General features: G+C 38.8%; 1 long non-coding RNA gene across 1 annotated transcript; it reads right to left on the reverse strand.

Moving 5' to 3' along the window:
* Positions 1 to 26,290, reverse strand: LOC140598508 (uncharacterized). The gene is made up of 2 exons (XR_012000946.1): positions 26,117 to 26,290; positions 1 to 2,304 (listed from the first exon to the last, which is right to left on the reverse strand). It is a non-coding gene; the product is annotated as an uncharacterized lncRNA (long non-coding RNA).
* Between the last annotated feature and the right edge of the window lie 19 nt (positions 26,291 to 26,309).

Raw genomic sequence — 26,309 nt, forward strand, 5'->3', positions numbered from 1 at the left:
TGAGCAAAGGTTAGAGTTACTATTTAAGCATAAGGAAAAAATGTAGATTAAACAGAATAACATTCTCTAAAACACAGAATAAAGAAAGAACACAAAACAGTGGATTTGCCTAAAGTAAATTCCATGAGTCTACATGTAGGCTTTTTGATATCAGTAACATTCACAAGGAGACACTTGAACTGAGTTTGTAAATTAAAATTGTGAGGTCATGCTGGAGGTGCTGGAAGAGGACTGCATCAGGAAGCCATAAAAAATACAAAATGCTTGGAAAAAATTAATGTATGCACATTTAAAAATATCAGTTGAAATTTGTGGTTGGATCAACGTATATCCTGAATAACCTAAAAAGTGGCTTGAATATCTCCAGCTGCCAAAAAGATTCTATTTTCCAGCCCAATCTAGCCTTTTGTAAGAGGCATCTCTCATTTATCCAGACAAAAAAAGACAGTAATTACATTGGTTATCCAATGCTTATCTGTATGGAGAAAATATGGTTAGCTAATAACATCAGGAAATGGAATATTCTAGATGACTATCCTTTCTGGTTACTTTAAAAACTAATTCTGTGCATTTTCCCTCTTCTGACTGTGGACTTTACACTCAGAATGGAGTGAAATCAGCATAACTCTCAGCAAATTATTAAATTTACAGTCTTTCGGATCAGAGTAAATGACATGATGTACAATGAAGCTTCTAGAACAATAAACATGGTAAATTCTTTGTTTTTAAAGATTATTAATTTATTTATTAGAGAGAGAGAGAGAGAGTGAGAGAGGCAGACGGAGAAGCAGGCTCCATGCAGGGAGTTTGACATGGGACTTGATCCCGGGTCCCCAGGATCACGCCCTGGGCAGAAAGCAGTGCTAAACCGCTAAGCCACTGGGCCTGCCCGCACATGGTAAATTCTTAAAGAAATATTAGTTTCCTTATTCTTTCCCTTCTCTCTTACTTCTGCCAACCATAGCTTTGCTTTTTTTTTGCAGCTTAGGTACCAGGAGCTGTGCTTTCACATGCAATCAACCAATTTCCCAGTGAATTGCAATGTTTCTTCATTCTGTTAACCATCTGATAAAGGAGTTTTAATTAGAGGACTCCTCTAAAAACTTATTGCTTAACTTTTTCTCATCTTGGCGGAATTTCTGCTGAGGAATCAGCTATGTTCAACTCACAGTTTCTGTCAGAGCCCAATGTAATGTGCAGCACTAGGCAAGGATACAGGGATATGGAATTCAATAAAATACGGTTCCTACTGAGGATGGTTAATTTTATGTATTAACTTGACTGGGCCACAGGATCACCAGATAGTTGTTCAAACATCATTCTGGGTGTTTCTGTGAGGGTGTTCTGGCATGCGATTAACATTTAAATAGATGGACTTGACTAATGCAAATTGTCCTCCAGTGTGGGTGAGCCTCATCCTATCAGTTGAAGACCTGAACAGAACAACAGGGTGATCCTCCTCCACATAAGAGGATTCTCCTGCTTGATGATCTTCAAACTAGAATATCTGCTCTTCCAGCCTAACGGTGTGTAAAGTGGGACACTGGTTCTTCTACGTCAGCCTGTGGCCTCTAGATTCAAAGTGGGACACTTGTTCTGCATATTCTGGACTTGGCCAGCCTCCATAACCACGTGAGCCAATTCCCTGGAATGAATCTTTCGATAGATAGAGATATATATAAATAGATAGACAGAAAGACAGATATCTAGATCCTATCAGTTCTATTTCTCTGGGAAACACTGGCTAATACACTATCCTCGAGAAGCTCAAAATCTAGTCATGAGGATATACCCAAATAAAATTTCTCCATGAAGCCTTTCCCAAGTAATAACACAGAATATTGCACTATGAGCCAAATAAACCATCAAGTAAAGAAACTATCAATAAATGTTCACTGAATGAATCAAAAGTACTTGAAAACAAGATCTGCCAAGGACATTATCAGAGCATGTAATTCATTCCCTCAAGAATTCTCATAAAGAGAATGATCTGGTGTCAATTTACAACTAGATTTAACCCTTTTCTGCATATGCTGAATACATGAGATTTCTCTGCTTTAAGAGTTAGTTACTGTTATGTGAAGCAGGTCATTGGGAATAAATTTAAAACAGGGAGTGCAGTTATAAATTGGTTCATTCCTCTCACAGTACATAGTACAAATAAGAAGCAAATAAGCTTCCTTGAATGGCAGCCAAGTTTTTCTGCTCCTGAGATGGTGCCTCATGAACAAAGCGAAGCCAGTTGGAGTGTCGAGGGTTGGTAGCATCCAAAATGTATAGTACTTCTCCCTTACTCCCACGAACCTGAAACATAAAAAGCTGCTGAGTTTGGACATGAAGTTAGTATTAGTCATACTAAACATATCAAGAGTAGGATATGATATTTTCTCATAAGGATACACATTTCTTATTGACAGATGTTGAATAGATGCTGGATTAACATCCATTCTCCCCCTTAAACATACGTACAAATAGAACCTACTATTTTATTTGGCAGATGTCTAGACGACTCACAATTGCAGCAACTCTCAGAGTTGATAGCTCTTTTCTGGTTCAAATTATTTGTTAGTTGGTATATTTTAATAGACGTGTTGCAACTGCAACCACCCAGGGGACAACCATAATTGCAACCTGTCCCCCTTTTCCCACTGACAAGGGGATACTGCTTGGTTCCCACTTGAGGGGGGCAGAGCTGGAGCAATCCTTTCAATTTCACTCTCCACCTGTTTCCTGAATCTTTTCCATATGAGGAGAACTTGCCAATGAAACCAGTAGAATCTGACATCCACTGAGCCACATTTTCACATTTCTAAATAGTAGATAAATAAAATAGGTTCCATTTTGTCTTTTCATGGCCTGCTCATGGCTTGTTGAGGTCAGTGCGCCCTCTGTCTTTTGTTTCATGCCATAAGGCTTCCTGGTCAGACCCACTCAACATTCAGTTGGAGGGAGAGAGGTAACTGCCAAAGGAGTGGGTAGCTCATTTTACATTCTGGAAACCAAGTTGCTTCAAATCAAGCTTCTCCAAGGCCCCCACGCTGTAGGTTATCAGGCGGTGCTCAGTTTAATAATGGAAAAATCAATCTCCATCCAACTCACTGTGTGTTTAAATTCCATTGGAATCCAGGGGAGGAGGAAAGGAGTGAGTGATCAGCACTTCAGATCTCTAATACCAAGTAACACAAATATAAGAATATAAATTCACCTTTGCAGACTTGGGGTGGGGATAAACAAATTCTACATCTCCAAAACTTCATTTAATAAAATAAAGCACCACGAGCCTAATAATGTCTGAATTTCCCAACGATCCATTTGGACAATCATGCATTCACTGGACATAATTCACTGAGTCCCTACCATGTGCCAGGTACAACTTAAGGCACTATGAATCTTTCAGTGAACAAGACAGCTGGAACTGGACATCGTTGCAGCACTTAAGAACAAACAAGCATAGGATATCACTTCAGGGAAAGGTAAGAGCTGTGAAGACAACTCAAGCAGAGCAGAAGGAGGCAGAGTGAGGGGAGCTGAGCAATCTCAGAAGAGATGATACAGCCTCTCTGACCTGAGAGGAGCTCTAAAGAAGGTAGGGACTGGCCAGTGGCCAGTGGAGGGCTGGAGACAGAGTGCTGCTACCCAGAGAGAACAGCACATAGAAGGCAATTAGAAAGGCCCCGGGAGTGGCACAGAAGCAACCAAGAAAATGAGGGGCAGGGACATCAAACAAACTGCACAGGTCCAGCCACATACTGATGTACAGACTAGGAAGCCATCTGCAGAGGTCAAGTTACCTCCAAAAGACTGTTACATCAAAACATCTGCTACATGAGCTCCAAACACTGATATGTCAAGATTTTAGCATATATTGTCCAGAAAAAATGCAGTTTTCCTGTTCTGTCTTTATACCATTCACTGCCATGTGTCTCAAACAATTCCTGTTTTCTTAAATGCCAAAGGATCCTCAATAATCATTTAAAAATCTTGCTGACAAAATGTGAGACCTCCATGAGAAGCAGAAATTTAATTTTTGATATTGTAACTGCTAAAAGAAGAACTCAGGACTATAAACACCTACTATTTATATCTCATATGTTTAGGTGAGAAGCCATGGGAATTTTAACTTCTCACTAGGAAAGCTCATACTGAGATCTCCTTTGGGAGGCACTTGAAAACTGTGCTATGTTGCTGCTTACCCCTCACTGCCCATTGGGTAACGTCAGAAGTGTCCAGAAAGACTGCTGGGATACATAGAAAGAACTCTCCATGCCCCTCCTCAAAGAGGACATCAACTCACTGTTCTTTAAGGACAGTGAATAAATCATTAAATAAGTCACGTTAGATAATTGGGTATGAAGTCTCCTTTCCCGGTTCCTCTGTAGCTACAGTAACAAAACTGTTTACCTTGACAAAGAGCTAAATGAAGCAGAATGAGCAGCAATGCCATTAGATTCTTGAAACAAAAATTTTCTTAGAATCAGATTTTAAAATCTGCGACTGTTTTACAGAAGGGAGACTGAAGCAGTGGAAGGAACACCCTAAGGCACGGTCCCCAGTCTTTAAAGGGAAATGATGGGGAGAGGAGCAGAGGCAAGGCTGGTGATAAATAAGCTACACATTAAAATCCTGGGAAGAGGCATGCCTGGGTGGCGCAGCGGTTTGGCGCCTGCCTTTGGCCCAGGGCGCGATCCTGGAGACCCGGGATCGAATCCCACATCAGGCTCCCGGTGCATGGAGCCTGCTTCTCCCTCTGCCTATGTCTCTGCCTCTCTCTCTATCTCTGTGACTATCATAAATAAATAAAAATTAAAAAAAAATCCTGGGAAGACAATGGCCTCCTTTGTAGTTTCTAAGACCTTGGGGTGGGCAGATCAAATGCCTCAGGTGTAGAACATGCTCTCTCCCCTTCCACCCCTACCCCAAGGTAACCCCTAGACTCATTATAATGTATTTGCATAATGGCTACAACTCTCTATCCCCCCCCCCCACGGAGAAGGCTGCCAAACCTCAGAGGGTCAAACTCTTACTCCCAACTTGTGGGAGGAGTTTCCCAAATGACTGGAGGCAGCCTCCATTAAGAGACCACCTCACTGCAGATCACAGCTCCTCCCAGCCCAGAGAGGCCCAGTAATACCCAATTCCAGAACAACCTAGGGGCCGGTTCCACCTCGCAGAACCTGCCTATTCTCCCACCTTGAAAGTGCACTTTTTTTTGCTTTAACGAACCGCTTTGCATTTACTACATTCTTTCTGGCTATCTTTATTGGAGTGCAGATCCCCACATAAATCTTCTGGGGAATCCAAGGACTGAGACCTCCATTTACACAAACAGACACTCTCTTCCAGAACACCATTACTGTTGGAATCCACACAATCCAACTTTTTTTTTTATGTAGGGAAACCCCAATGGCTCTGTCAGGGACATATCTCCGTTGGAGAGGACAGCACTACTCACAGAAACTACCTCTGAGTCATACATTGGCTGCCCAGTAGGAAGTACAATATACATCAGATGTGTCTGACATTTGGAATTCTTTCTTCAAAGATGTGAAATGTAACAAAGATTTCTCTGTGACTTATTAGAGTAAGGACACTCGGCCAGGGGCATCGTTGGCTCTTTGTATATTTCAGCTTTTTCCCAGGCCCTTTGCCTCCAACCAGGTCCAGGTATTCAGTATTAGTGACTTATTTCCGGTCCATTAGATGTATTCACTCTGGTTGTCTGTAACCATCTCACACCACATCACAGCTTAGGAGACAAGCACCATTTAATTTTATATTAAACTTCTGATGAAACCTGTCCCTTTCAATACATCCATTTTACATATCGATTCAGGATTACTTATATTCTCATAGCAACAAGATCATAGACAGCAGTGTACTGTAGAGTTGCTTACATATTCATAGCTGAGATACTTCTTTTTGTTCATTAACAGAACCACTATTTATTTTATTCAAAACACCCTGAACCAAATGACTTCTGAGTTCCTCTCTGCAGGCTACCTGTTCCCTCCAACTCTGAAGTGCCTTGTTCCCCTTCCCAGTCTTAACACTTCCCTGAAGCTGTAAGATCATCTGCTCATGTGATTTGTATCTTCCCACCCTACCCACAGCATTCCCCTCTTGAAATATCTAAGAGACATTCAAAGATAATCTAAGCCATCCTTCCTCTCTCCAGACAAACCAAATAAAAACTCTCCAGACAGATGGCTACTATTAAAGTCTCCATTTATCTATTTTTAATTTGATACCAAACCCTGAGGTAATAAATTGAACATTTTTAAAGTCTAAGGAATAAGGAAGATATTCCTCTTAGTATCATTTTCCTGCATCTAACTAACCTTTGCAGCCAAAATATAATTTTTTCCTGTCAAAACTTGTCTTCCAAATAGCATCATCTTTTATTTGAATTTTCATGAAGATGAAGTGTATTGGTTACTGTCCTACTGAAGATCATCTCCCACATGTCTGGGGGCCTGTAATGAGTGAATATTCTCATCTTGCAGTAAAAACCATCTCGATCCCAAACCCTGTTTGATTTGCACAGACCTCCTAAGCCAGTTACATAAAAAAAAAAAAATGTAGCTAAGGTGGGGAAGGAAAAGAAAAGAAAAAGAAGCTAGTTTTAAGCACTAATATTTAAGGTAGGGATATCTTTGGAGAATCAGATGGCACCATATGTTTATATTAAATTACAGGCATTTTTTCCTTTGTTTTTAACTGAAGTTAGGCCAGATGCTCTGCCTTCAGTGTCCAATTAAACAGATCTCAGGATATCCTTAGAAGCACAAAGAAAAAAAAAGTCTGCTCATGTAATCAATTCTGACAGCACACCGTTCTCAGATTTAAACCCAAGAGAGACACATTTTTAGAAATCAACAAAGATCGTCACTAGGACAGTAGAGATTTACGGTTTTTCAGCAAAGGGCACAGGGCTTTTTCTATTGATTTCTCAAAGGATTCTTTTTTTTTTTAATAATAAATTTATTTTTTATTGGTGTTGAATTTGCCAACATACAAAATAACACCCAGTGCTCATCCCGTCAAGTGCCCCCCTCAGTGCCCGTCACCCAATCACCCCCACCCCCTCGCTCCTCCCCTTTCACCACCCCTAGTGATTTTTCAAAGGATTCTGTTAAAAATTCTTGCTGTTTTGGGCTTATACACATGTATACACATATCACCGAGGCCTACCTGTTTATATCTTCTCCAGGGGTATTATCCAATAACCCCGACCCATGGAATCCCCTATCTCCAGAGTGAAAAGCAGATAGAAAACACATATTTTTACAGATCGCAGTCTCTTTAACTGAACAGCATTCAGAATACAGTACACAGGAAGTTAAATAACTTAAAAGGGTTGATGTGAAAAATTAAGTCAGTTTTTCATTACAAGTAATTAGTGCCCTAAATATGTGTAGCTGAAGAATGTCAGAAAAGTATTCTGGGCAAGATGGTGGAAGAGTAGGGTTCCCAAGTCACCTCTCCCCACCAAATTACCAAGATAACCTTCAAATAATCCTCAAAATCTACCAATTTGGCCTGAGATTTAAAGAGAGAACAGCTGGAACGCTACAGTGAGAAGACTTCATGCATCTATCAAGGTAGGAGGACGGGGAAAAAGAAATAAAGAAACAAAAAGCATCCAAGGGGAAGGGGCCCCATGTGGAGCCGGCTAAGGCTGGGGACGGTGTCCCCAGGACAGAAAAGCCCCGTCCCGGAGAAGCAGGAGCTTCACCAATCTTCCCAGATGGAAAGGGGCTCACAGGAAGTTGGAGCAGGACCCAGGAGGGTGGGGATGCCCTCAGGCTCCCAGAGGCACTAACAGACACCTGCGCCCCGGGGACAGCACGCCACACCCCAGAGCCGAGCTGCCTAAAGGGCTGCAGTGCACTTGGCTAGACCGGGGAGTAGCTCGGAGGGGCTCCGGCTGCGGCTCCGCGTGAAGGGGGTTGCGTGGCAGGAGCAGGATTCCAACAGCACAGGCCTGGGATCCCAGGGCGCCAGGGACACAGCCCAGTATCTGGCCTCCTTCGCTGACAGGTAGAAGCCGCGAGGGCCAAGGACAACAAGGAGGCTCCTGCCACAAGCTGAGCAGATGAGTGCCCCCGCCCCGGAGTCTCCAGGCCCCTGCAGACTGAGAGCTCCCGAGTTACTGCGGGAGCTGACTGTAGGGCTGGAGAGCTGGCTGCCACTACTCTGGTTGCTCCTCCTGAGGCCTCAAGGGGTAAACAACCCCCACTGAGCCTCACAGTGGCCTCACCTGATAAACAGTTTAAACATCTTTCACTGAGCCTTGCAGCAGGCAGGGGACTGAGCAGTTCCCCCAAGTGCTAACACCTGAAAATCAGCACAGCAGGCCCTTCCCCCAGGAGACCAGCTAGGGGGACAGGGGAAAAACAAATTATTCACCAAGCAGCACTGGAAAGTTCCAGGGGGGTCGAGGGATTTACTGTACACAGAATCAAAGGGTACTCCCCCTTGTTTTTTTTTTTGTTTTTTGATTTGTTTCTGACCCCCCACCCGTTTTTTTCTTTTCTTTTTTTCTCTTTCTTTTATTTTATTCTCTTTCTCTTTCTTCTCTTCTCTTCTCTTCTCTTCTCTTCTCTTCTCTTCTCTTCTCTTTTCTTTTCTTTTGCAAGAGAAACACAAGCAAAAATGAACTATTGGGACTTGATCAAGATAAGAAGCTTTTGCACAGCAAAGGATACAGTCAACAAAAGTAAAAGACAACCTACAGAATGGGAGAAGGTATTTGCAAATGACGTCTCAGATAAAGGGCTAGTTTCCAAGATCTATAAAGAACTATTAAACCCAACAGCAAAGAAACAAACAATCCAATCAGGAAATGGGCAAAAGACATGAACAGAAATCTCACAGAAGAAGACATAGACATGGCCAACACGCACATGAGAAAATGCTCTGCATCACTTGCCATCATGGCAATACAAATCAAAACCACAATGAGATACCACCTCACACCAGTGAGAATGGGGAAATTAACGCAGCAGGAAGCCACAAATGTTGGAGAGGATGCGGAGAAAGGGGAACCCACCTGCACTGTTAGTGGGAATATGAACTGCAGTTAGGGGATTCCAGGGTGCAGCCACTCTGGAAAACTGTGTGGAGGTTCCTCAGAGTTTAAAATATATCTGCCCTAGACCCAGCAATTGCACTGCTGGGGATTTACCCCAAAGATACAGATGCAATGAAACGCCGGGACACCTGCACCCTGATGTTTCTAGCAGCAATGTCCACAATAGCCAAACTGTGGATGGAGCCTCAGTGTCCATTGAAAGATGAATGGATAAAGAAGATGTGGTCTATGTATACAATGGAATGTTACTCAGCCATTAGAAACGACAAATACCCACCATTTGCTTCGACGTGGATGGAACTGGAGGGTATTATGCTGAGTGAGATTAGTCAATCAGAGAAGGACAAACATTATATGGTCTCATTCATTTGGGGAATATAAAAAATAGTGAAAGGGAATAAAGGGAAAAGGAGAAAAATATTTGGGAAATATCTGAAAGGGAGACAGAACATGAGAGACTCCTAACTCTGGGAAACGAACTAGGGGTGGTGGAAGGGGTAGTGGGCGGGGGGTAGGGGTGACTGAGTGACAGGCACTGAGGTGGGCTCTTGACGGGGTGAGCAGTGGGTGTTATTCTATATGTTGGCAAATTAAACACCAATAAAAAATAGATTCATGAAAATAAAAAAGCCACAAAATGTAAAGTAGAATAAATAAATAAATAAATAAATAAATAAATAAATAAATAAGTATTTTTTAAAAATTTAAGGAAATGAGACATATAATGTGACAGCATAGAGTCTCAGACAAACCTTATGCCTAATACAGTCTTTAATACATGATAGATATTACTTTTCAGTTAATCAAACATTATTAAATGGAGTATACCTTCAAAAGTGATTTCTTGTAAAAATAAAAATTATTCAAGAGGCTTGTACAGAACAACTAGATGTTAGCCACTGCTGCTTCTTAGGCTCCTGTTTTAAAAGCACTAATATCTGTACAGAAACACTTAAAGGAATAAAATGGTCTTTTCAATGCTTGTTTTCTCTCAATTTAGTACTGAAAAACCATTAAGACTCCCTAGACTAATAATAACTACACTATATATGATGTAATTTTCTGAATAATTTATAAAAATAAAGAGCTGAATATTTAGTTGAGAAAAATAAATATAAGAACATATCTTGTTTTCCCATTACTATCAAAAACTTAATTTTTTTTGCAGAAATAAGTTATAGATTTGGGGGACCTTTTTTCAAAATATCAAAGATAAAACTCACAACAAATGTGAGAAAATATATAACTATAATGAAAACAATTGCAATATTTCACAATAATCATAATTCTAAATCGCAGAATGGTTTTTAGTACTAGACAACATAATACTTTAACACTCTGATACAGATTTGGAAACTAAAGTTGGTCTGTTATAGCTCCTACCGAAGGGGCTCAATTGAGGAAATTCTCTAAGTATGCTGAAGCTTGGGCCTCCAGGAGGGCTATGCACCAGGTTTTTGAGCAGTAATATTTGGGGAGATTTGCAGGATGCTTCAGACAAGTAGATTAAAAAGTTGCAGGACCTGAGTAATCCACAAAACACAACATATTCCCAAGTTTTGAAGATTACTATTAAAGTGTCATCCCTTTTTCTTTCTGTCCAGTGCTTTTTTCCATAAGTCATGTGAATTAATCACTTTAAAACCAGAATTACAAAAATTATACTAATTATTTGTCTGGAAAGGGATGGTTAAACACCTATACGGAAATCTGCTAAAATGATCTGTAGGAAAACCACAAAAATAACTCACAAAAATAAATAGAACATTAGATATTTTTCCTGCCCTTCAATCCTAATTTTACAGTTTGAGTTACACTGTTTGAATGATTTGACCTGCATCCACTACTCATATATTTGGAAAGTAGTTAAAGAAGAAAACTATTGAATCTGAGAATCTGACACTCTGCTCTCCTTGTGAGAATCAAGAATGCTTAGTGCTGGGGCACCTGGTGGCTTAGTCAGTTAAGCATCTGCCTCTGGCTCAAGTCATGATCTCAGGGTCCTGGGATAGAGCAAGGAACCATGGGCATCAGGCTCCCTGCTCAGGGGAGAGTCAGCTTCTCCCTCCTCCTTCTGCAGCTCCCCCTGCTTGTATTCTTTTGTTTGTGTGCATGCTCTCTCTCTTGCTCTCTCAAATAAGCCTAAAAAAAGAATGCTTAGAGCAGAGAGTTTTTTATTCATAAATTTTTTTTTATTGGTGTTCAATTTGCCAACATATAGAATAACACCCAGGGCTCATCCTTTCAAGTGCCCTCCTGAGTGTCTGTCACCCAGTCACCTTCACCCCCCGCCCACCTTCCCTTCCACCACCCCTAGTTCTTTTCCCTGAGTTAGGAGACCTGAAAGAGATTTTTAAGCTCACTAATGAATGTCTCTGCTTTGATTCCCTACCCTCTCTCACTTTAAAGCTGAGGGTTATTAATTTGGGCCAATTCCAATGCTGGGGACAGCACTGGGAGGTCTGAGCTCCCCTTCCACTTCCTTTTCCAGTACCTCACAGAATTCACAAATGGTTCTGTTCAAATCATTAATTAACATTCATGTAAAAAATAAGGACGCTTAAAATCTATAAAATCACCATTCATTTGTTCTAATTCCCACTTGCCAGAATAAAGCAATGACTGTCTGTGATTATATTTAAGGTGCTGATGATTCTCAAGATAAAGATAAAAGAGTAAACTACTGAAATTCATTCTAGGAGAGAGAAGAAAATATAGATTATTTCCTTTAAATTTCTTAAGAACCCTACAAAGTAAATGCTATCCCCATTTTACAGAGGAGGCAAATGAAGCACCTAAGGTCATACTCTTTGAAAGAGATAGCTCCAGGGTTTGAAGCTAAGATTTGTCCTATCTGGGGCCCTTACACAGTATTCATCAGTAGAAATCAATATGAAAGAGTTTGGAACAATGGCTTCTAACCAAGTAGTATGTACGTAATAGTATGTCCTTGGGGGCATTTGGAAATGTGGGTCAGTATGATGGGGGCACTCTGGCAATTAGTGTCTGGGGCCTTGGGATGTTAAATATCCTGCAATGTGTTGTACAGTGTCTCAAAACAACATAAAAAAGCCACCATCGAACTCCAATAGCATCCCTCACCTTTTCTTTTTGAGAGGGGGAGAGAGAGAAGCTGGGGAGGGAAAAAAGTGAGAGGGAGAGAGAGAGAATCTTAAGCAGGGTCCATGCCCAGGATGGAGTTCAAGGTGGGGCTTGATCTCACAACCCTCAGGTCATGACCAGAGCCAAAATCAAGAGCTGGACACTTAACCAACTAGACCACCTAGGTACCCCCACAGCATCCCCTTTGAGGAGTACTGCTTTAGATAAAGAAAAGATGACTACACTATAATAGGCTATTATATGAAGCTGGGGAGATTCGGAGCACCTCCAAGTGATATCCTCAAATAACCTCTACTCCGATATTACAGTGATTAGTTCTCTTGGATCTGGCATGGAAAGGACATGAACGCTCTGCCTGAAGTTATCTAGTATTTCCAAGTTTTCTCCAGCTATGAAAACATCTGAGAAGCTAACTGGGACCCAATACAAATTAAATGCATAACTGCTTCATGTGGTTTTACATTCACACTTGACTGAGAGTTGAAAGAGATGTGTTCTGTAAATTTCCATGCACTCACAAACACATGTGTGAAAAATATTCCTTAAAGGAAATCCTACTTATCTCTGAAAGAAAACATAGTCACTGACGTCTATGCTGTAAATATGTAAACTGATTTGTTTTGCAGCTGAGATATGGGAAAGACTGTGCTGGTTTGGCACTTGGGGGCACCTCCAATTGGAGGGACCCCAAACAAGTGTGTTGTGGAGATCTGTAATTTTTCTATGAAAGTGTCTTAAATTTTGTGTTTCCACACTGATGATAATAATAATAATAAGAAGAAGAATAAGAAGAAGAAGGAGGAGGAGGAGGAGGAGGAGGAGGAGGAGGAGGAGGAGGAGGAGAGAAAGAAGGTGAAAGAAGTATACTTTAAAATACTGGGATGACCACCTTGGAATCAAGCACTGTCCTGCAATTTTGGCAGTCAGGTATATATTTGTGTTCACAATCACACTGCAGTTTAATGGTCGCAGAACAAAGGGAAATCTTGAAAAGAGACCAACTTGATATGCAAATATGCTTTCAGACCAAGGAAAACCCAAAGTTGGTATGCTGTGCTATTGGAATAAAAGCTTCCTGACTGAGCAGACCCAGGGGAAGAAGTCAATCATCATTAAGGCAACTGTAGCAAAGGTGAGCTGACCTCAGCAGACCCTTTACTGGGCAGGCAGGGCCAGATTCACTCTAAAAAGGTGATTTAATAAATGCTGTCAACTTGTATCTGGCTGGGGTTGTACCATTTTAGTTCGTAATTAACTCACAAATTTATTTTGGTATTACAATTGGAAAAATGCTGTAATTATGGCAGCATTATACCAGCTCTTAAGAATTCCACGTTTAACTAACATTAAATAAAAGGAAGCCCGGCACTAGATGGTAGGTATCTGGAACTTCTTGCTGTGTCTACATCGCTTTCTTTTAGGAAATTCCCTCTCCCCCAAAGGCATTTCAGATTGTGGCTTATCCACCCCTTGGATAAACCTATTCTTCTGGACACAGTGATTGGTCCAGAGCTGGCACATGACCCAAGCAGGGCCAGAGTAATTTTGAGAGGACTGACACAAATAACAAGGTATTTCTCTAGTTTCAGAATATTAAGAGCCACCGAAAGTTGCACCAAAAAGGCTTCCAGCCTATAAAGAAAATGTACAGAATAAAGCCAACACAGCATAAGACCAAAAACTGGAAGGGTAGATGGACAGAAGGAAAGAAAGAAGGAAGAAGAGGTGAATGGATGGACTGAAGGAAGGACAAACAGATTAAACAGACATACAGACAAACAGAATCTTGACGGGTATTTGATCAGCTCAATTTCATAACCAAACCAATCTCCAGGCACTTAATCATGTAAGTCAATTTTATATGCATCCAAGTAGGGTTTATGTTACTTATGACCAAATGCTTTCTAATATGCTAGAGATGAATAAGACTGTCTTTAGCAGGGGAACACTACTTAAGTCTGAGAAACACCGGATTTCATGATCCTCTCTAACTCTAAAGTGCAAAAATTCTGTGTGTGTGTGTGTGTGTGTGTGTGTGTGTGTGTGTGTGTGTTTTAATTATTTCATCAGCTTAAGAGATCCGGATCTTTTCTTATACCTCGGTATATGTACAGAGAGCAGAAATAAGGATGGCTATTTTTTATAGTTATCACTAGAGATATGATACTAGAAGAGGATCTTTTCAGTCCCAAGTTTAGTTTTAATAAAATTATTCAGAAAAGGTAATTTCCAAAAGGTTGACTTTACAATTCAGAATCAGAGGAAAAGTCTCGAGGAAAACAGAAGCTACCAATGGCACATAACACTTTAAATAGCATGTTCAGTACAAACTACAAACCAGAGAAATAAATAGATATCCTTAAGAGCTTCTTAAAAGGTTTTTAGAATACTTAGCAAAATGACTCTTAAGAACTCAAGTTCTTAACTAATTCAGCACAGTTTTGCAGTGTCAAAACTTAAGCCAAGTGAGTACTTGGCTTTACCTGCCTTAAACATTTGCTTGGCAGTAAGCGTAAATTTCTACCAGTTAGAGAAAATGAATAAAGCACTTACATCGTAAAAAATATATATATAGTTCAAGTTAAGTGGGAATACCAAGTCGGTAAATAAGATTACAGAGCTAAATATCAAATGAATGACTCCTATATTGGAAAGCCTTCCTTCATTTTTTATTCCTAGGTATGTAGCTCACAGGCGCTTTTTACTCAGAGCCTGATATAACAGATATCACCACGACCACATCAATCAGCTGTAAACACTGGTCAACTGAATCCGCATCTATCCAGCTAAACTAATTTCATAGGAAGTCCTGCAAAGTCAGTAACTAGACTGCATCCTAAATTCAGAAATTAGTCGTTTTGAACCCTCCACGATCAATCAACTCAGTGATTTGTTTAATTGCCCAGTGGTCCTTATGGAAGACTTTCCTCCTAGGAAGAGGCTGTCATCCTACAATCAGCTCTGAGAACAAAGAACACATCTAATTCGACATAACAGTTACAGGTTTAATAAAATATTAGGTTGAAAAATGTTTGGGGGATAAAGTAATAAACACCAAACAGTTCTGTGTAGCCTTTTCAACTACAGAAGAAATCTTTCTTGAGCATTCTTAAAATGCAGTAGGAAGTTCAAGCAAAGTCCTAAGTTATTTTGTGTTTCAAACCTTAGGAAACCTTCTCTGTATTCAGATAAGGATGAAGGTACAAATTCTACCTTTGAAACTTAAAAGCCAGTTTCGGATATTTTAAATATTTAGGTGGAATTACTAAAAAGAAAATTTTGTTGCACAACATATTCAAAATACTAAAAACTGCACATCTTGAGGTGAGTACTAAAGAGCAGCTTAAAGCTGGCTATATGAACGCTGTTTATAAACCATACAAAAAGAAAAGGTCATCACCGCATCAGAATTACCACCATAAAATTATTATAAATAAGACCGAAGTCAGACTGAGTCAATAACCATAGAGTTTTATTATCTTCAACACTAGTGACAACTTAATAACATATGCCTCACAAATCATTTATCTGATAATTGGAATTATATTCCTATATATTCACAGAAACAGTATCTTTTGAAAAAGTGGATGGCAATATTTATTTGATATCTATCATCTGATTTTATTTCATTTGAATTTTTTATAATACATTTATCTTTTATTGGTGTTAAATTTATTTCATCTGATTTTAATAGAACTATTTTGCAAATAAGAATATTACAGCTTTTAGAGATGAGAAAAATTATGACAGAAACAAAGAAAGAGAGAAGAAAAGAAAAGAAGTGAAAAAAATCCTAGACACAGGACCAGGAATGTGAACTAATTCAGCACAGTTTTGCAGTGTCAAATAAAAAGTCTATCGCTGAAAGCTACACGGAAGTGTAAGACTTCTGTTTCTGGACTTTGATCCAAGCGGTCATAAAAACTTGTCCTCACTTAGTAATTCCTATTTCCATTAAATGCCAAATATTCTGAATATTCTCTTTGCCTAGTACAAAACAAAGCAATAAAAAGTCAACCATGCTACTCCTACAATACTAAATGATGTAAAACATCACCCTCCTTGGCAGAGAAGTTTAGTAAATAATGAAAGGTAACATTATTTTAGTATGATGGCAAGAAGAAGAGCTGTTAAAGTGGCACTGGCACCAGAAGCCTTCATTTGCAAATGCATGAAGATTAGAGCCCTTAGTTCACAGGGTATGTACACAGGCAGGTAGAACAGTGAGGGTGGGATTTTCCATACGTTGTAGTTTGCAAGTCTCAAAATAATTTTTCTGCCTATAGACTATGTTATGAATTCTTCAATTGACACTCAAATTCACATAAAGAGGCTGCGATTCCTTTTTTTTTCTTTGAGGCTGCGATTCCTAAAAAGCATCTATGCCCCAAGCTTGTAGCTTTAAAGTAGGTGCTTAGCTCTGTGTTTGAAGATAAGTTATAACAAACAATGTAATATAGCAGCAGAACTCCTTTCAAGGTCAACCAATTTTCACAGGTATTTTTTAAATTTTATTTATTTACTCATGATATATATATGTGCAGAGACACAGGCAGAGGGAGAAGCAGGCTCCATGCAGGGAGCCCAATGTGGGACTTGATCCTTTGTCTTCAGGACCACAACCTGGGCCAAAGCCGGTGCTAAACCGCTGAGCCTCCAGGGCTGCCCACCTGTACTCTTATCTAATTAATACTTTCCTTAAGTAAATTTAAGGCTTTTATCTAAAATTTTATTGATGATGGAACTCTGTAACTAGTGCAAATCAGAAACCAGAACTAATTGCCTTAAGTAAGTTGTAGAAGATTTGTACACTGCAAACAAAGTCTGGGTTTATATTCTTCCCTGCCCTTAAGTGAAATAAGGAGACAGAGAGAGAGAAGAAGAGAGTAGCAATTACTGCGGGAGCAATATATACAAACTGGCACCAGTTTGAGACTTTATCCTTGATGTAATAAAGTTAATTACAAAGAAGTTTTAAAGGGAATAATTTTTTTATGGTCTGATGCTGTTGTTACTTAAGACCACTTTGTTTAGTCCCCATAATCATCTTGTTTATAGCCATGGCCTACTTTGGGAACATTTCTTGTAACATGGTCCCCAAACAGAACACACAGCACACCTAAATTCGTAATTGTTTGATTTTTCACAAGTTACTTAATTCCTTTAAGCCTTGGTTCCTCATTGTGAAAAAGGGCTAATATATTTACATTTCAAGATCACTCTGAGAATTAAATGAGGTAATGTCCACAATGTGTCTAGTCCTGTGCCTGGAGTTTATTAAAATACATGAATACCTTGGGGCAGCCAGGTGGGCTAAGTGTCAATTGGTTAAGTGTCCTACTCTTGATTTTGGCTCAGGTCATAATCTCAGGGTCATGAGATGGAGCCCCATATTGGCTCCATGCTGAGCGTGGATTTTCTTTCTCCCTCTCTCTGCCCCCCCCACCCCACCCCCACGCATAAGCTTTCTCTCTCTCTCTAAAACAACAAAAACAAAACAAAACTATGTGCCAAGCACACCTCTTTGGGGCTCAGGCTCTAGAAGAACACGTGACAGAAAATGGCTCTGCTTTCATGGAACTTACAGTCTGTTGAGATACAAATTAACCATAAACTCAACAAAAGAGCAAGTCACTCCAGGCAATATCGATAAAATCTCTATAGTAAATAAAGTGAAGCACCATGAAAGAAAGTGACTGGTGTTTACAGAATGCTAATTTTCCTCCTGATTTTCAACTGTATGTGATTAGTGTTCCATATATGGAGAAAGAGATACCGGCTATTGAGAATATGCTTGTCCAATGAGATAAGCAAATGGCAAAAGATAGAGAATGAGTAAGAACTGCAGTTTAAAACATAAATACGTGGCCCAAATTTTAAATGTCTGTACTGCTCTAAGATGTGCCTTCTTAAATGATGTTCTTTTTTTTTTTATTAAATTACTTTCTATAGAACACATGATCCTCTCAGAAACAGAGAACATTTCATTGTTCATTGTCATTGGAAAGAAAATACAGTTGGGGCTTTATCACTTTTGTTGTGGTTGTGCTTAAAGAAAAAAAAAGAACATAACCAACTTCAGAACTTACTGTAATATGTGTGATGAGTTTGATTTTAGTAAAACTAAGAACATTTTGTCACATTATTCGGGCCCCTAACTACACTGAAGTCCACAAATTCTGAGTTTGGCTGGGCTCGGAAGTCAGCGTGCTGATGAGGACAGAATGGGAAAAATTAGGATTTGTTTCTAAAACAAAGGATGGATTTATATAGAGAGAACCAGTTCTGAGATTTCTGAGACCTATTATCTGGCCCATGAATGATAAATGAACTCATTTGAGGCACTGCAGATTAACTTTAGAGGGCCAGGAAAAAAGTTTCCTGTTTTCCAATCCATTTATCTCTTTGCCACTCTAGTCATTTGCAGTGACTTTGAATCCTGTTGCTCTTACTGGACTCTGTTTAACATCCTTCCAATGTCTAAATGGCTTAATTACTGGAATTAAGATTTTGAAGAATCCATTAAGAGTATCTTCTGGAGATAGGATACCCAATTAGGAAGCACTGAGAAGGCAGCTACTCTGCTCCCAGCATCCTTCATCTCAGTCCTAATGGAATTCTGCTTTTCCCTCTCAAATAAGAGTAAGTCTTTTGATCTCTGTGAAAGAAGCAAAGATCAAGCTGATCCTCTGAATGAATATCCTCCTTCCTCTACTTCTTCAAAGATGTAGTTAAGTGTGAGTTGTACTTATTTTTTAAAAATGTTTTCCAATGCAATTACCAGACACAAAAGAAAATTACTTCATTATCATAACACAAAACACCATTTCTTTTTTCTTCTAGTTTTTTTATGTTACATTTTAAATCAATGAGAGTCTTGTAAATTTAATTTTTTTCTCTGACAGTTCACAGTAAGAGACTTTCATGGTAATGCCACAAATAGTTGCTTTTTTTTTTTTCTTGTGTAAGAACTGTTACCTCTAACACAAGTCGTTCGGGGCTGTTGGTTCATAATTTACTTTGGAAACATAATGATTTTTATTTCCAAGAACAGCAATTGAGAATGTTTAACAGACGAGATGATATAGTGGATAAAGCTGTGATCTACTTCTGACCCAGTATTTGCTATTTGTTTTCCGCAAGTGAAATCTGAATTCTGAGCCCCCAGTTTCATATCTGTCGAACAATATTTGTCCATGGTGCTATTTGGAGGAAGAATCAAATGTGGAAATACATATGTGCTGTTTTTAAACTGCCAAGGCTGCTACGATTAAGTTTTATTATTACCACGGTGCTAGAAGAAAAACGTGAAAGGGCTCATGAAGCATAGCAATAGTTAATCTCACGTTTTAGTGCTTACTTTATGCAGCTACTTGCATTCATTTGAATGCTTTCAAATGTCATTTCGAGAGTTTGAAATGCCCCTGATGCTGTATCAGTTCTGCTCTAAAAAAAATCCAGGAGATGACTGCTGAGATTCCAAATACAGAATGAAAGAGCAGCTCAGATCCACCCTTACCTAGCGACTCTCCATCAGTCTTGACATATGTATCAGGGTACAGGTTTAAAGACTTCAAGAAAATTTACTTCGAGCAATAATGACACAAATGATACACCATCCATGATGTGAATTCAGTGGCAAATGTGTATTAACATTTTGAGATCAGCCTGCCTCATAGACATTTGCTTTTTTCACTCATTGTCTCTTCCACCAAACCTACCATGCAGGAAAACCTCTGATACACAAAGCTGTTGGGAATTTGGTCTTTGTGGCTGTGTCATCTAGAGAGCTCTTTGAACTCCTGATTAGTTCAGAGGTTTTAGGTCTGTAGCAGATTGGAGACCCTTACAAAGCTGAAATCATATTGCATTTTATTTGGTGGAGTAAGGTGAAATGAAGTAGAGCTGAGTGAGGAAAAGAGGTAGAAAACAGAGCCTAATAGACAATGACACACCGTGATGGTTAATTTTATGTGTTATTGTGGTTATGCTATGGTGCCCAATAGTTTGGTCAAGAACTAGTGTAGACGTTACTGTGAATATATTAGATGTGAATAAGATTTAAATTAGTAGGCTTTGAGTAAAGCAGATTACATTCCGTAGTGTGTGTGTGTGGGTGGGGGGCATCATCCAAACAGTTGAAGGCCTTAAGAGCAAAGACCAGTTTCCAATAGAAGAAGGAATTCAGCCTCAAGACTGTGCCATAGAAACCTTGCCTGAATGTCTCATTTGCCTGTGCAATTTGGGCTCAAGACTATAACATCAATTCTTACCTGAATTTCTAGCCTGCAAGCTTGCCCTATAGATTTGAGACTTGCCAGACTCCACAATTGTGTGAGCCCATTTCCTCTTTTGAAATAAAGATTTTATTGAATGATTGATTGATTGATTGATTGAGAGCATGCAGGAGAAGGGGCAGAGGGGGAAGATAAAAAGTTTCTAGATAAAAATTGTGGTTGTTTTTCCCTCCAAATTCTAATCTTCTCTTAAGGATAATACTTTCTTCTTAAATTATAGCCATTTACAGATTTTCTTAACACCCATTAATGTGCTTTGGAAAGAAATCTAAAATTTGCTGTCTGCAAAGAACCATTAATGCTATAAAATTTGTGTTCATTCTGGGAGGCCTGAGGCACCATTTTTTAAAGAAAATGTTAGAAGGGAACTAACATTTAGGAGATTGGCACAGAGATGTTTGAAAGATTAAGAGGAGTGATGACTATGGATGTAGTCTGCATGTTTGCACACAATCCAATCAAGAATAAGCTGACCCAATTATCTAGACATAACTGTGCCAGTCTCTTTGGGAGCAGAAGCCTGTGTTCTCCTAAGAGAGACAAAGCTAAAACATACTACACATTTATACCAATATTTTTGGGTTCACAAAACTTTTTGCTCAGATCCAAAAATGAAGTAATAAAGCAAAAAGTATAAAAAAAGAGTTGAGCTGCTTGTTCAAGGCTGTGGAGTGACCAGAGCAAGGCTCCACTGGTTTGCTTAAATTTCCCACTGCTCTAGCCCTGCTCTTGTATGTGCCATGTAGAACCACCTGAGAACCATTCAGCAGTCACATTTTCTATTTCCTCATATTCTAGGACCCGTGGATTACATATGTGTTATCCATAAAAAGCATTTGATGGGTAAACAGAGAATTGCTGAAAAAGATATAGATATATACACAGACAAGAGAGTAAAATTGAAATTTCAATTTCAGAAAATGTAAAATTACAAAATGAAACGTGCCTTAAAGACTACATGTCACAAAAATCACAGGAAAATGATTATAAGGCTACAGAAATTCACAAGAGAAAATGCCAACATGACTGAACAAATCAAGACAGACTTTGTTGGGAAGCTGACTCTATAGGTCGGACATGGATGGGAAGAGGACAAGAAGGGAACTGTCTAGGGATAGCAAGAGCATGAGTACAAGTGCTAGAGCAGAGATGACAAACTGAGAAATTCGGAAACTTGAGAATTTTCCACATCTTTGAGTCCTGACTTCTTTTTGCTTAATACCTTCTTCAACTCATTTCTCTCTTCTTGCATTTTAGTATAAGCAGTCAGGAAGAAACAAGCTCCTTTAAAACTTTCCTGAGCAATCTACTCAGATAAATCTCTGATTTTATTGCTTCCAAGTTCAAACTTCCACAAAATACTAGAACACTCGTTAAGCCAAGTTTCTGCCATTTCATGACAAGGTTCTCCTTGTTTATGGTTTCCAATAACACGTTCCTTATTTCCATCTGAGATCTCACAGAAAGATCTTCAACATCCATGTTTCGAACAATCTGTTTCTGATTAGTTATGTATTCTCTAAAAGATACAGTCTATCTCTGAAGCTCTTGATTTTATTTCTGAACTCTTACCAGAATCGCCTTCAACATCTATTATTTCTACCAATAGTTCCTTCACAGCAATGGGGCTTTTCCCAGTGTGGCCCTCCAAACTTCTACAGCCTTCCCCCTTACCCAGTTCTAAAGCTGCTTTGGCATTTTTAGGTATTTGTCACAGTAAGACCTACTTCTTGGTACCAAAATCAGAGGGGAAAATGAATGAAATGAACTTTTTAAAGATTTTCATTTAATTAAGAGAGAGCACATGAGCAAGAGAGAGCAGGGAAGGAGAGAAGAAGAGAAGGTATCTCAAGCAGACTCCCTGCCCAGTGAGGAGCCCCATGTGGGGGCTCCATCTCATGACCTGAGCCAAAATCAAGAATTGTATACTCAACCGACTGAGCTACTCACATGCCCCTGAAATGATCTTTACTGAAAAAATATAAAATTGTATGAATAGGAAAAAGATCTGATTAGTAATCCCAGAAAACATATAGGTGTGGAGAAAAGAAAAAATAAGAAAGTAAAAGAATAAACTCTAGAATGACCAAGGTTAAGGAATTAATAAACTGGAAAAAAGAACTGAGAATTTTACCCAGGATGCAGTACAAAGAGAAAAAGTGAAAAGGTTGTTCGTATCGAGTGTTCTTTGAGAATCATTGTTTCAGAAAATTTTAATGGATTCTTGTAAAAGATAATAGAGGAATATTGGAACAAATTGGTCAAAGACATAATAGCTGAGAAATTCTAATATAAATAAAAATTGACACAGAGCATACAAAAATATGATTTATGAATCTAACAAAACTTAGGAAAGAAGAAAAAAGGAACCAGGAGGAATCTTCAATGAAAAAGAAACACAAAATACGGTTTGTCAGTATAACTCGAAATATACTATAATGACAATAAATGTAATAGATTAAATCGCTTTAATAAACATCAGAAATTATCAGTGTGGGGATCCCTGGGTGGCGAAGTGGCTTGGCGCCTGCCTTTGGCCCAGGGCGCGGTCCTGGAGACCTGGGATCGAATCCCACATCGGGTTCCCGGGGCTTCTCTCTCTGCCTGTGTCTCTGCCTCTCTCTCTCTCTGTGACTATCATAAGTAAAAAAAAATAAATTATCAGTGTGGATATAAAAAAATCAGTTATATGCTGCTTACAGGGGACACTGCTACACACACAACCTAAAACAGAAAATATAAAAAGGGAAAAAAAGAAATAGACTAAGCATATATGAACCAAAAAAAAAAAAAAAACGCTAGTGCAACAATATCTGTCAAAGTCGAATATGAAGTTGAAGCATTAATGTGAATAAACCAAATAAGCTATAATATATAATTCATGAAAAGGCTACAGAAATTATAAATTTGTATGTGCCTAATAATATAGACTTAAACCATAAAACACCAAAAGCCAGCAACTACGAAAACTCAGAATTACAAAATAAAAGTGAAAAGCTCAGAGAAGCATAGTGGCAAAATTTAACACCTCTCTCAGAAACTGCACATTCGGAGAATATATAGAGAATTTGAGTAACACGTATGACATAATTGTGAGTTTACATATCCCTGCATCCAAAGAGGATACAACAGAGAATAGACATTCTCCTAAAGCATGCATGCAACATTGTAAATATTTATAAAATCAACTGTACACTCTCAGTCACAAAGAGTCATAGTTATTCAAACCATATTATCTGATTACAGTGCAGTTTAATTAGAAATGAACTATTACAACTAGTAATTAAAATCCTACAGGTTAGAAAATCTGAAAAAAAAAAAAACCCAAATGCTTAAATAATGACTAGGTTAAAAAAGACTTCACAAGGAAAATCATAAACTGTAATGGCTTTATCAACAAACTAAAATATGAAAAATAAATTTGTGAGGTATAGCTAAAGCAATACTTAGAAGTTCTGAATAGTCTTAAATATATTTACTACAATCAGCTAGCATTTAATCCAAGAAGCTAGATGAAGAAATCAAAAGAGTAAGAAAGTTGAAGCAACAGAATTATAAAAACAAAACACAAATTAATAAGCCTAGGAAAAACATTTATGGAGATGATTTAAAAAATCAATTTCTTTGAAAGCTAATAAACTAGGTAAGCCTCTAGAAAGTTTGACTCGATGTGCCCACACATACATATATCATCATATAATGGAATACTACTGTTCAGCCACTTGGACTGAGTGAACCAGATCATCAATACAGAGGAATCACAGATAAAATTGCTGAATGCTACGAATTTCTGTAGTTTAGGGACCTCTGGGTGACTCAGCGATTGAGCATCTGCCTGCCTTTGGCTCAGGGTGTGATCCTGGTCTGGGGATCGAGTCCCGCATCTGGCTGCCTGTGAGGAGCCTGCTTCTCCCTCTGTCTGTGTCTCTGCCTCTCTATCGGTCTCTTATGAATAAATACAAAATCCTAAAATTTCTGTCGTTTATTTACTTATTCATTGAACAGTGTTTTGTATGTTTACATATACAATTCAATGTGTGCGTTTGTGTGTGCATGGGTATGTGGTAGATATTTATATGATCAAGTTACCTACAACATGTTCTTCATTAGTATGAAGCACATGGTGAAGTGTAAGCATTTTGAAATCTTCCAAGAATTTAAATTGATGTATGTGTGCTTGGAGTTTCTTTCTTTCCCCTTTCTCCTAATCCTGGTCTTTCCTTGCCCAGAGATAATTATTATCCTGAGGATGATGTTGCTTTGTTATGTTTTTTTTTTCCCCCAACTAGTTTTACACTTTTACATTTTGGAAAACCTCCCATTCTTATAAAGCAGTTTCTCTTTATCCACTTTAAGAAATTACAATTTTCCTTTGGCAATTTGGTTTTTCTACTTGTTTCTTTTATTTGACAAAGGAATGACTTCATTCTTTAAAAGAGCAAGCCAACTAAATTAATACTGACATTGAGGCCCAAGACTACGAAGAAACCAATTTGTTCGTAGCACCAGTTATGCTATGGGTAAGTAAAACAAAACAAAACTGGAAAAGACTCACCATCCACTATAAATCTTCAGAGTATTTATTGGCCCATTTGACTAGCATAGAAAGAATTACAGAAAAATATAAAAGGCATTGTTCAGTGCTCTCTGAAAAAAAAGCTGGTTTCTTGTACTGATATATATTCCATTCACCAAATTCTTACATGTTCCTCGTATGAATAAAAACTGAGTCTTATTAGAGAGAGAGAGAGAGAGAGAGAGAGAGAGAGATTCATCATGGTAATTGATCCACCAATTATGAGAATTAGCTTTCTTATACTGGTAGCCTGTGAGTAACTTTCTTTCTGGAATAAAGTCAGATAGTCATTCTAAGTACCTTTGTTTTACTTTTAGACATGTTAAACCTTAACTGTATCACTAAGTGCATATTAACTAATGATTACACACACCTTACTCCCAGGTATGGTAAAGGCCAATGGGGAACACCTAATTGCCTGTCATTCATTCTAGATTATGCAATTATCCTTTTACAGTTTATCAGTATTCTCAGGATCTTCTCTTCAAAATTAAGAAATGAATTGCTCAGTCCAAGTTAACTCTGTCCCCAGAATTTAGTTTCTGCTTTAGGATTCTGCATGATTTTATATTGGCTGATTTTTTGAAGATGCCTCTGTGACTGTCATTTAACAAATTCTGTTAGGATTCATGGATTCATATTTGGCACAGGATGTGTCTTTAGTCTTAGGTAAGATGTTTTCAGTTGTTAGATTAGGTAGACTCAGTTGAAAGAGACTGGAGACTACTGTGAGTTCAGAAGGCAATGGGAAAATGTGAAGATGATTCATGCACAGAGTCCATTTTGACTGATCTGAACAGGCCTACGTGGGTCTCTGGAAAATAGTGGAATGGACAAAAAGTTGTCCTGCTGTATTGGCCTCATGACTCTGCAATAGATAAATCAAATGACACTACCAAAGCTTCTCAGCCACAGCCAGGGGCTGTCTATAGGTTTCCCCATTTGGGGTAAGTTTGCATGAGAACACTTGGCCTCTCCGAGGTCCCCCTCCTCAGGAAGGCAATAAAAGACCAAACTGAGACCTACCAGAATTGGGAAGGGCAAGTTGTCATTACTACAGATATCCACGAGAGGGAACTCCAAAGCGCTGTCTGGGATCTGCAGAAGGCTCAGGTGTGCACTTGTTGCAGCAAGTAGCACCGCAGCACCAAGAGGCTAACCTTCTGAAAAGACTTCTTTTAATGGTCTTCTGGCCTGAATCTAAGGAAGAAGGGAGGTT

The sequence above is a fragment of the Vulpes vulpes genome, chromosome 4 (assembly GCF_048418805.1).
Source record: "Vulpes vulpes isolate BD-2025 chromosome 4, VulVul3, whole genome shotgun sequence".
Lineage (NCBI taxonomy): Eukaryota > Metazoa > Chordata > Mammalia > Carnivora > Canidae > Vulpes > Vulpes vulpes.